This window comes from Pinus tabuliformis, chromosome 1_1 (assembly GCF_031772625.1).
Source record: "Pinus tabuliformis cultivar Carrire ecotype Pingquan chromosome 1_1, CPIR1, whole genome shotgun sequence".
NCBI lineage: Eukaryota > Viridiplantae > Streptophyta > Pinopsida > Pinales > Pinaceae > Pinus > Pinus tabuliformis.
Window position 1 is genome coordinate 589,306,036 of NC_142297.1, and position 10,923 is coordinate 589,316,958.

Below are 10,923 nucleotides of genomic sequence, written 5' to 3' on the forward strand. Positions count from 1 at the left end.
GTTTTAAGATGGTTATACTAACACATATGTGTTGAGACAATTGAAATGAACTTGAGTATAATAGATGACAGTTGTAGCATTATGTCTAATGACTATGAGTTGACTATGAATTATGGCATGGTTGTTAGATTTGGTAAAGGTTTTCAAATTGATAGATATGATTGTCTTTATATTTGGAACATGTGATTGACATGTGTGAGAAGTTGCATGGAAACATGTTTGGTATTAGCTTGACAAGGTAATAGTTGATGTGTTTATATAACTAACAGTTGGGTGATGTGATAGTGCATACTAAGACCCAATTGCAATAAAGTAAAAAAGTAAAAGAAATGAATTGGGCAAGAATTCCTTTGGCTATGTTTGGAAATCCTAATTCCAAAAAAATGAGTGCTTTGCATACCAGAAGTCTTCTTAACCTTGATTTCATCTAAAATTATGTGGGTAATGTGCTATATTCATGAACATGTATTTGACAGGTATATTAACTAGTCTCTAGTTACAGGTGGATCTATCAAGGGAATCAAAGTCCCTTGAGACATGGTACAAATGTGTTCAGCTACAAGGAAAGGTTCTTGGCATGACAAGGTAAGCTAACTGGTATATTGTTATATTTATTTATACACTGACATTTATGTGTTGATGTTAGTATGATACAAGGGATTGCATGGAAAAGAGGATGCCATGAAATCTTGAAGAAGGCTCAGGTTGAAATTTCCCTTGGAAGCACTGGGAACCATGGGGATTCAGTCATGACATCTATTTTTAGTCTTTTGCTTTTGGTCTTTTGGTGATTTGTTGTGCTTGATTGCGGTTTTGTTTGAGTCTTAGGCATAGCCATGCCACTTTGTTTGTGGTGTCGTATTGTTGTTGGTTTTCCATGATTATCTTCTTGTTTTCTTCTCAGTATTTCCTTTATTGTTTTGAGATTCTTGGGAATTGTTTGGGAAAAGGGGAAATTTAATGGACCTCGGGAGAAGCTAAATGAAGCCCAACAAGTAATGTGAGAGTTAGACGAAGCATGGTGAATGTGTAAGAGAAATTGAAGGTAAGAATATCACAATTGGTTGGATTGGTTAGGTCCATTGTGGTAAATGGATGGTGTCAGTACAAACATGAGAAAGGTAACCAGAAAGGGTAAAGTAAAAGGACTTGATATGTAAGATTCCTTGGCTATGTTGGGAATGGTTGTTCTCAATGTTGTGCATGATGTGCATGGATAAAGGTAGTTCTCTTAACCTTGACCTTATGCTATATGGTAATTATGTTGTGATCATGGTTATGATGATGTTTATATATGTATACATGTATGTATGTATGTATGTCATGTCTAACAAGGTCATCATGGATCATTATTGCTTTATGTTAATGTTTATGTATATGTATCTATGTATCTATGTCACTGCCTGATGGGGTTGTCAGGGATCATTCTTGTGGAAGAATGATTGCTTATGCAGGTGAATGACATGACGAGGTTCCTGGTGTTACGAGAATCAAGTGGGAAGAGTAGGCATGACGAATATACAAAGTAAGTATCACGTGGATATGAATTGATATTTTATGCTTGTGTTATGCCTATGTTTATGTTATGACATGTAATGCAAAAGGATACATCAGTGGAATCAAAACAATGTGCTTTGTAGGCATGTTAGTATAAGCATGGATGACGGAGAGACATTGGAAGAAAGGTTGCTTCGTAGAGACAGTGTGGTTTTGGATGTGTGGTACTATTGTTGTGCATATGTTGTATATGTTGTACATGTTGGATTTGTGATGTTGTTCACATGTGATATTGTGCATATATAACATGTGTACATGTTGTTTATGCAATGTTATGTACAGGGTGGTACAGATAGTGTTGTGTGAATGTTGCATATGTAGTGCTGCATATAGATGGTGCTATGTACATGTTGGATAAGCAGTGTTGTGTACATAGGGTGTTATGTACATGTTGTATATGCAATACTATGTACATATGGTTTTGTGTGCATGTTGTACATATGGTGTGGTGTGCATGATTGTACAAGTGGCATTGTGTGCATGATTGTACAAGTGGTGATGTGAGCATGTGGTGTCGTGTACATGTTGTACATGTGGTGCTATGTGCATGTGATGTTGTGTACATGTCGTGCATGTGATTTTGTGTACATGTGGTATTGTGTACAAGTTGTACAGGTGGTATGATGTACATGTGGCGTTGTGTACACATTGTGCAGGTGGTTCCATGTACATGTGATGTTGTGTACATATTGTGCAGGAGGTACTGTGTACATGTTGTACACGTGGTACCGATCTAAATGTGGTATTATGTGCATGTTGTACATGTTGTGTTGTGTACATGCGTTACTATGTATGTGCATGGTGTAGTTGTGGTATTGTGACATGTGTACTCATTGTGTTGTACTCTATGTAGTACATGTATTATGTGGTGGTGTACACTGGGTGTAGGTGCATGTATTGTGTTGTGTTGTACACTGGATGTAGGTGTATGTGTTGTATGTTAGGTGTAGGTGCATGCATTGCAAGGTGTTGTATGTTGTGTGTGGTTGTATGTGTGTGATGCACACTATGCGTATGTGCACATGGTTGAGGAGAAAGCACTGGGTGTTTGTCAGGTGTGGAAACCAATCCGAAGTGCATACAGAATAAGGACAAATGTAGAAGCTAAGGATTGATTAAAGGATAAATATCAATATTTTATTTCAATTTTATTATGCATGAGATTTATGATTCTATCCTATGATGATTACATGTGATCTATGATTCTGGTTTATCACGGTTACATGCGATGTATGATTTTGATCTATGATGGTTGTGTTTTGAGCTAAATTGATGTGATATGTTTATACATGATGATTTGGTCAAAGATGCTAGTTTGACTTGTTGTGACAGGAAGCAAAAAAATTGCAAGTGTACCTTGTTGACGGGCCACTAATGAGGTATGATTTGAAGTTATTTCAATTTATTTTAAATCTAATGGAAGTTATGTGCTCGGTATAGGAAGCACGCAAATTCCCTGTTGGATGGTTAAGATCGACTGCAAGAATTAACAACAATGAAAGAAATTGGAACATGCATCAGTATGTTGGTAAAGCATTCAGGAGCAGGGCCATTGTGGGACAATGGTACCCAATAGTGTCCATTGATTTCCATGAGCATGCTATGACCACTGTGATGGTTTGAGGCAAGGATATGCCTTGGTTTTTGTGTCTTCCAATGTGAGGAAGCCTTGCCGAGGGATGGACTACTCGGAATGCGGGTGCCAACAAAACTTGTAAGGTGTGTGACTGCACAAAAGGGGGTGACCAAATTTTCCAAGGGACTGTGTAGCAAAGAAGGGAAGGTCGGGGATATATTTATTTTGGTCATTAGCATTGCCAAATGGAATCATATGCACATTAGGAGTTCGCCCTAGAACAATGAGTCGGTAACTATTCTCTGAGAGGACAAGTGGTGCAGGATTGTAGCGCTAGACATTGGATGCAGTTTTGAATTTGACAGTGGATTCTGGACTTCCTGGGAAGGAGGTGAATCTTGGTATTACCTTGAGGGTGGAGGTGTGAGCTTTTGGATTCCCTTGTTGGAGATGCAGGCATCATATCATTTAATTTGTTGGTTGAGAAAATGTGCATATGTGTATATGCGTGTATTATTGTAAATATTGTATCGAGCTATATTTATAAAGTTCCACAAACAATATGTTTTTTTGTTGGTTGAAGAAAATGTGTATAAGTATATGTGGATTGTAAATACCATAATGAGATGTGTTATAAAGCTCCAGTAAATGGTATGTTTGTCATGTTTTAGCAGATGGTCATTGTAAATATTGCAACGAGCTATGTTATAAAGCTCCATGGGAAGTATGTTTTGTTTCAATGGTATTGTTGGTTATAGGTGTCATTGAACACCGAGGAGGGTGTTCCCCCAAGGTGGAGGGTTTTGTAACAACCTTGGTGAAAGTTCCATGTAATAAAAGTTAATAAAGGAAAAAATAATAACCATTGTTGATGGGACACTTATTCCAAGTTGAATGTTGGGAATGAAATCCTAGTGTGTGTGTTGATTTGGTTGTTAATGGCTAAGGAAATTGGCAAAGGCAATGGCTAAGGCTTTGGAAAGGAAAAATGGCATTTTTGGCACAATTATTTATGAAAATAAAGGAAATTTAGGAGAAAAGGGAGGTGAAAGGTCACAGGTTGCACGTGAGGAGGAAAATGAAGGAAAATAATGGAAAATGAAGAAAATAGAGGCCTCATTCATAAAAAGGCTTCTGAGGATCAATGGGTAGGCTTGGTCAGTGTAAGCTTATGTCAGTTCAATTCTGGAGTTCTCTTTTTATTCTCTCTTTCTCTCATACTCTTGGACACTTAGATTTTTCTTGGAGCACTCTTGGAGAGTGTGGCATATTTGGAGTTTTGGAGCAAGAAGGCAAAGGCAGAGCAGGAAAGTGCAAGAGGACATCGGGACCAGTAGCTACAATGGGTTTTTCTTGCAGGTACCAAATTGCATGTATGTTTTCCTCACTAGTTTTAGCATGTGTGGCATATGCATGTGGTTTGTTGGTTGTGATTTGTTATTGGCATGAAGGATGGTCGAGATTGACAGTGGATTTCCTAGCCTTGTCATTTCCTGGATAGTCATGGAGATTGTGGTTTTATTTCATTGTTTCATTTTGGTTGGTTCTCATGTTTCCTTAGCTTGGGTTGAATTATTAGTCCTGGAAGCCCTGGTTAGACAAACGCTCTAGAAGCCATGTAACATCTTGGGTTGAGTTACTAGTCGTGGAAGCCTTGGTTGGACAAATGCTCTGGAAGCCCTTGGTGGGTTTTACTAGTCTTGGAAGCCCTAGTCAAAAAAACGCTTTGGAATCCCAGTAAAAGTTGTGGGTTGAGTTACTAGTCTTGGAAGCATTGGTTGGAAAAACTCTCTAAAAGCCCTGGAAGGCTTGGATAGAGCTCAATATGATGATGGTTTTGTGATGTCCAATCATGAGGTGGAATCATTGTTTGATGGGTTGAGGTGGATGGCCTCTGGAAGACTTGGATGGTTTTGGATTGATGTGTTCTATGAGATCCCACATTCATGATTGGAATATCGAACGAGGGTGAATGGCTGAAGAGAGATTTGGATGAGCCATTCTACGGTCAAGTGGAACATGGTAGTCCCATACTGGGTTGGATTTTGCATCATTAATATGAGGTTATTTCTCCTTCTTATCTCATGAGTATTATATCGGTTTATATTTGGATTATATGGCTATTGTTTCCTTGGTATTTTTGTTGTTATTATGTTGGTTATGAATGTGTATTATGACAATGGCTATGTATGGCTCCCATTATGGTTTTACTTGTATATGAATGAGCAATGTATCTATGGCCTAATGGATGAAACTGCAACTAATGTGATAAGGAAACAATGCTTCATAGCGAATCTTAGATAAGTATGAAACCCCTATGCTTAGATCTATTGTTTACACCTGTAGATTGCATTGATGCCAAGTGTTTGACAGAATACCATTCCCCATTGGGGATGGTCAGGCCTAATCCTGGAGTTATTTTTTGGTTTATTAGTCTTTTCATCATGTGTTTAATGGATTTCAGAAGTTACAACAAGTTCTAGGCAGTGGTTGGAATTCTAGGCTTGAAAAGTGCCTTAAATTCCCCGGACTCTGGCACAGGTCTGCCGGAAATAGTCCCTAGACGCAGACATCTAGGTTTGTGGAAGCATCCAGAGATCTCTAAACGCTAGCATGCCCATAGAATGGGAGCGTCCAGAGGTCAAGTGGTCTAAAACCTCACTGGGACTCAGGGGTTGGTTAAAAGAAAGGTTGGGATGGTTCCTAGGGGTCCTATTGTTGATGTTGAAGGTGTATATGGCGTGTTTCCGTCGGTTCCACTTCCTTAACGTGACTTTGGAGGTTGAATCATATCATATTAACTTCTCGTTATATGTTCACCCTGGTTGGTCGGTTGCTTGGGTAGATGTGGGAGGAGGGTGTTACAAAAGGGGGCAAAAGAATGGAAATGTGTAAATTCAATGTAGGAAGCCCTAAGCATAACATGATTTCATGGTGTCCAATGGTTCATTCCTTATGGAATATATAACCAATGACGACCTCAATTCCCCAATCCCATTCCCCTTTTTGAGTGAGTGGCATTCATTGAGTGGTATATTTCATATTTTGCTTGAACTATAAAATGGCTTCTCTAAAATATACTTGTCACCTTTCTGAGTACAACATTAACATGTCATACAAGAAAGTGTAAAAAAACTCACTATATGAGGGGGTGGGTAAGATTGAATATTAAGAGATATAATATTTGGAGCAGTATAGAAAATGTAATCACTTTATTGGTAGTCCGCACAACAAAATCAACAACATGTTAACAACAATGGTGGATGAAGATTAAAAAATATCCAATACTTGCGAAGGGGTTTTCCTGCCAAAACAAAAAATTATGTTAGAGATATGGTTGTGTTAACCTAGAAAGTATTGGATATTCATTTCCTATAAGGATGTTGATGCTAAGGCTCACAAGATGAAGGCAAAAAAGATCTTATCACAACGAAAAGTGGTAGTACCCACAAAGTTGTATGGGTTTAGAAAGGCCAACTTTGTGTCCCTCTTATCTCACATGGTGGTTGAGCTTGAGAATTATTGTATAGCAACACAAGGCTAAACCAACTCTCCCAAAATGAAATCACACCCCTATTGTTCAAAAAAATTATTAACATGGTCAAAAGTCATCATTATGAGAAAGCCCCTAAGGAAACAATTTCCCTTGTTGATATGGGTATGGGTAAAAGTAAGAGAAACAACTCGAATAAGTAGTTTTGGCTTGTTGTATAAACTTGTAATTCTTAGTTAAACCACCTATGTGACACGTTTTGTGATCCAAATATGTAAATGAAGAATTAGACTAATCAAAACATTGTAAACATGTTCATTGGTTCCATGAATAAATAATAGAAATATATTCAAGTCTAGTATTATTAGAAATTGGGATGCATTCTACACTAGGGTCTCTTCGAAAGAGCATCATAAACATCTTATTAAATATCCTCTTAATCCTAGGGAAATAATAGGAATATCAACTTAGAATATGTTTGAGACACTTACTTTTCATTTTATGTATTGAATAGTCGCATGATGAATCAAACTGTGTTTGAGGCTTGTACTATTCCTTCTATGTATGTTTCCGTTCTAGCAATGTTATCTTTGTATATAACTAGTGATATGATTGTTATTATGCCAGAGTCAGGGGATGGGTTACTCACACCATGCAAATGCAAATTTATGAAACACTTGACCTACCATACGTTATTCTTTTTTTTTTTTTTGGACAGAAACGACTATGGAGTATTTATATTCATCCTAGCCTGAATGCTGAAAATTTGATTACATTGAGGATGTTTATATCCTGTTGCATCTCACTGCTAAGAATGAGAATGTAGTTGAAGCTTGAAGACTTCTTCCTTGATAAGAAATCTATAGATTCGATTTCAGAGATTTTTCCCCACTTGAAGATACAAAATTTTTATTTAAGAGCAAGCAGTAAAACATGGCAATAATCAGCTTATGGGATGGGTTCCCATGATTCTTCTTCGTCTTTCATCTCGACCCCGGTAGAGAGGAGGGTAGATTTGTTGGCTTCAATGTCCACCTCTTTATTATGAGTTCAGCACATGGTAGTAATTCAACTTCTGAAAAGTGTTTTCCAAGCCCTTAATTCTGGATATCAGCCTTGCAAGTTTAAGATCCAAAGCTGGGGAGTTGGAAACCATTGCGTTTATAAGGATCTGGGAGTCACCTATAACATTAGCTTCACTTATATTTAAATCTTTGAGGATCTTGAGGCCTTGAAAGAGGGCCAAAGCCTCAGTTTGAATGCTGGATGAATGTCCAAGCCCCCAAGCAAAGGAATGAATTTTTTCCCCAATTGGATTTACAACAACACCTCCTGCACTAGCTTTGCCCGGATTTCCCTTTGCTGCCCCATCAAAAAAGAGAGAGTGCCTTGAGTGCGATTTGAGCCAGTCTTGAAAGTCAGTTTCAGATTTCCTTATTTGCCAGTCTTTAAGAGGAGAGATGTTTCTAATTGTTGATTGAAATTGCAAGTCAAGGAATGATCCCCAAGAAATGTCCTGTTGGCTAAGATTAGAATCATCTTTTATATCAGTCAAGCACTCCTTTAAATGACATTTAATCTTGATTTCTAAGGCCTTGTGATTCTGATTAGTATTTCTGAAAATTCTTCTGTTTTGTTCTAGCCATATCTGCCAACAAATAACCTTTGGAAGGACAGCCCATGCAGTTTTGATTATCTGATTTTTAGGAGGTGGGCCAGGATATCTGATTGCCCAATTAGAAAAAAGATCAGCAGTGGAACAAGGAAGCAAAAAGTTGGGATCCAAATTGTGAATAAAGGAGAACCAGATCTGCTTAGAGAAGTTGCATTCAAGGATTAAATGGACTGCTGTCTCTGCATTTTCGTTGCACAACGAGCAGATGGAGGGACCGTAGAACCCTTTCCTCTGCAATATGTCATACGTTAGGATTTTGCCATGGCAAAGAAGCCAAGCAAAGAAGTCAACTTTGGGCCATGAAGGAAAATGCCAGACACCCTGCCAAGGTGCTGGGTCGGGGGGGACGTATGGCCTCTCATTCAGCTTGGCATATCCCATGGAGACAGCGTAGCCTCTGGCATTCAGCCCCCAGCCTTTCAAATCTCTTTTCCTCATGTGTGTGGGCGCCAAGCCATGAAGGAGGTCAAGCAGCGTGGACCATTCATTGATCAGATGAGCTGGCACCTCAATACGTTTCCAACCTGCCCAAACAGAATCGCTCCAAAGAGAAATATCCCACAATGAACACAACCCCTCTCTATCCATCTAGCATCGCAGTGCTCTAATGGAGGCTCTGTCTTCAATTGGGTCCATATTCATGATTTTATCAGTCCAGATGTTGATCTTTTTGCCATTTCCTGGGATCCAGTAGGAGTGCACATTGATTAAAGGAGCAGCTTTAACATACAGTTTAAGGAAAGACGAGTTAGGCAAATGAATCACATTGTCTAAACAGCTAGAACGAGGACCTCTGAAATACTTTTTCCAGAGAGCCAATTGGGCCCAGCCAGGCTTGGGCGCAATGATCCTCCAGATAATCTTAGCTGCCATAGCCACATTCTGCTGACAGAGGTTTTTGAAATTCAAACCACCCTCCCATAGTGGCTTGGAGATGGTTTCCCAACTGATAAGGGGAATCTTGTTTTCATTCTGTTTTCCTCCCTTCCAAAAGAACCTCCGCATGAACTCTTCCATTTTTTTTAATATGATTTCCAGAGCGAGAAGCCCAACAAATTGAAATAGAGGGAGGCTGGTGAGCACAAATTTAATTAGGACAGATTTTCCAGCAGTGTTGAGCCAGGAGTAACCCCAGGCTTGGATCCTAGTCTTGAATTTTTCAAGCTGAGGGAGCCAGTCTTTGCTTGCAGGTCTCTTATGAAAAACAGGAAGGCCCAAGTATTTGAAAGAGGTCCAAGAAGAGGAGGCTGCAAAACCCAAACATATATAAATAGTAGAGAGCAATCTGGGTGAAGTGTTCCAGCTGAAGATGTGACATTTGTTCTTTTTTACAACGTTTCCTGAGGCATCACTAAATTCATCCAAAAAACTGCTTTAAATTTAGAGGCAGAGGAAAGAGAGGTAGTACCCAAAAGCAGAGTGTCATCTACAAATAAGGCGTGATTTATGTTTTTGACCCCTCTTGCAATACACAGTACATTAATATCTTGATCTTGCATCTTTTTGTCTAATAGGAAGCTGAGAACAGAGGCTTGGATGACAAAAAGCAGAGGGGAAAGAGGACACCCCTACCTAAGCCCTCTCGAAGCTTTGAAAAAATCAGTGGCTCTTCCATTTACAAGAGGAGCAATCCATGGCTCTGAGATGCATGCCCGGATCCATTTAATGAGGTTTGCTCCAAAACCAAACTTGCTCATGACTTTTAAAAGAAAGCTATGATTTACTTGATCAAAGGCATTTGATAAATCTAGTTTAATCACCAGACCTTGTTCTTTTTGAAGAAGACTTGATTGCCTCTTGAACAAGGGTGAAGTTGTCCATGATCTGCCTTCCTTGGATGAAGCCTCCTTCGTTCTCCGGAATTATTTTGGGAAGAATGAGTTTCAGTCTATTTGCAATAACTTTGGTGATTAACTTGTACCCAGTATTGCATAAGGAAATTGGACGGAATCTACTGAAGTTGTTGGCGCTTTCTTCCTTGGGTATGAGGGCTAAGAAAGTGGAGTTTGTGCTACCTCCTATTTTCTGAGTATTTTGAGACTTTTGAACCATCTTGAGTAGATCATTTTCAACAATCGGCCAACAAACTTGGAGAAACCTGGCAAAGAATCCATTCGGCCCAGGGGCCTTATCCAGATCCATATCAAAAAGGGCCTTTTTAACTTCATCTTTAGTGACTTTGGCCTTAAGGATCTCATTCATATGAGGAGAAATTGCAGAAGGAATAATGTCTAATAGATCTGAGTATTGGTGCAGATCCTTATCTTCACTATACAAGTTTTGAAAGTGAGAAAAGGGTACTTTCTTATTGTCTTCAAAATCCTTGTGAGTGTCATTATCCTCCTTAATCTTAGAAATAGTGTTGAAGCATTTCTTGGCCTTGGCTTGTTTGTGGAAAAAGGCAGTGTTCCTGTCCCCTGCTTTGAGCCAGAGATTTCGAGATTTTAATCTCCAGTATTCTTCTTCAGCTAAGCAGGCCTTATGAAATCACTGTTGCAGATGAGCGTCTTGATCTAACATCTCATCTGTGACTATAACGTTCTCCATATGAGTTTGATAAGAGGCAAGAGAGTCTTTAATGGATTTTCTTTATGTATCAGGGTTAGACAGGGTTTTGACCCA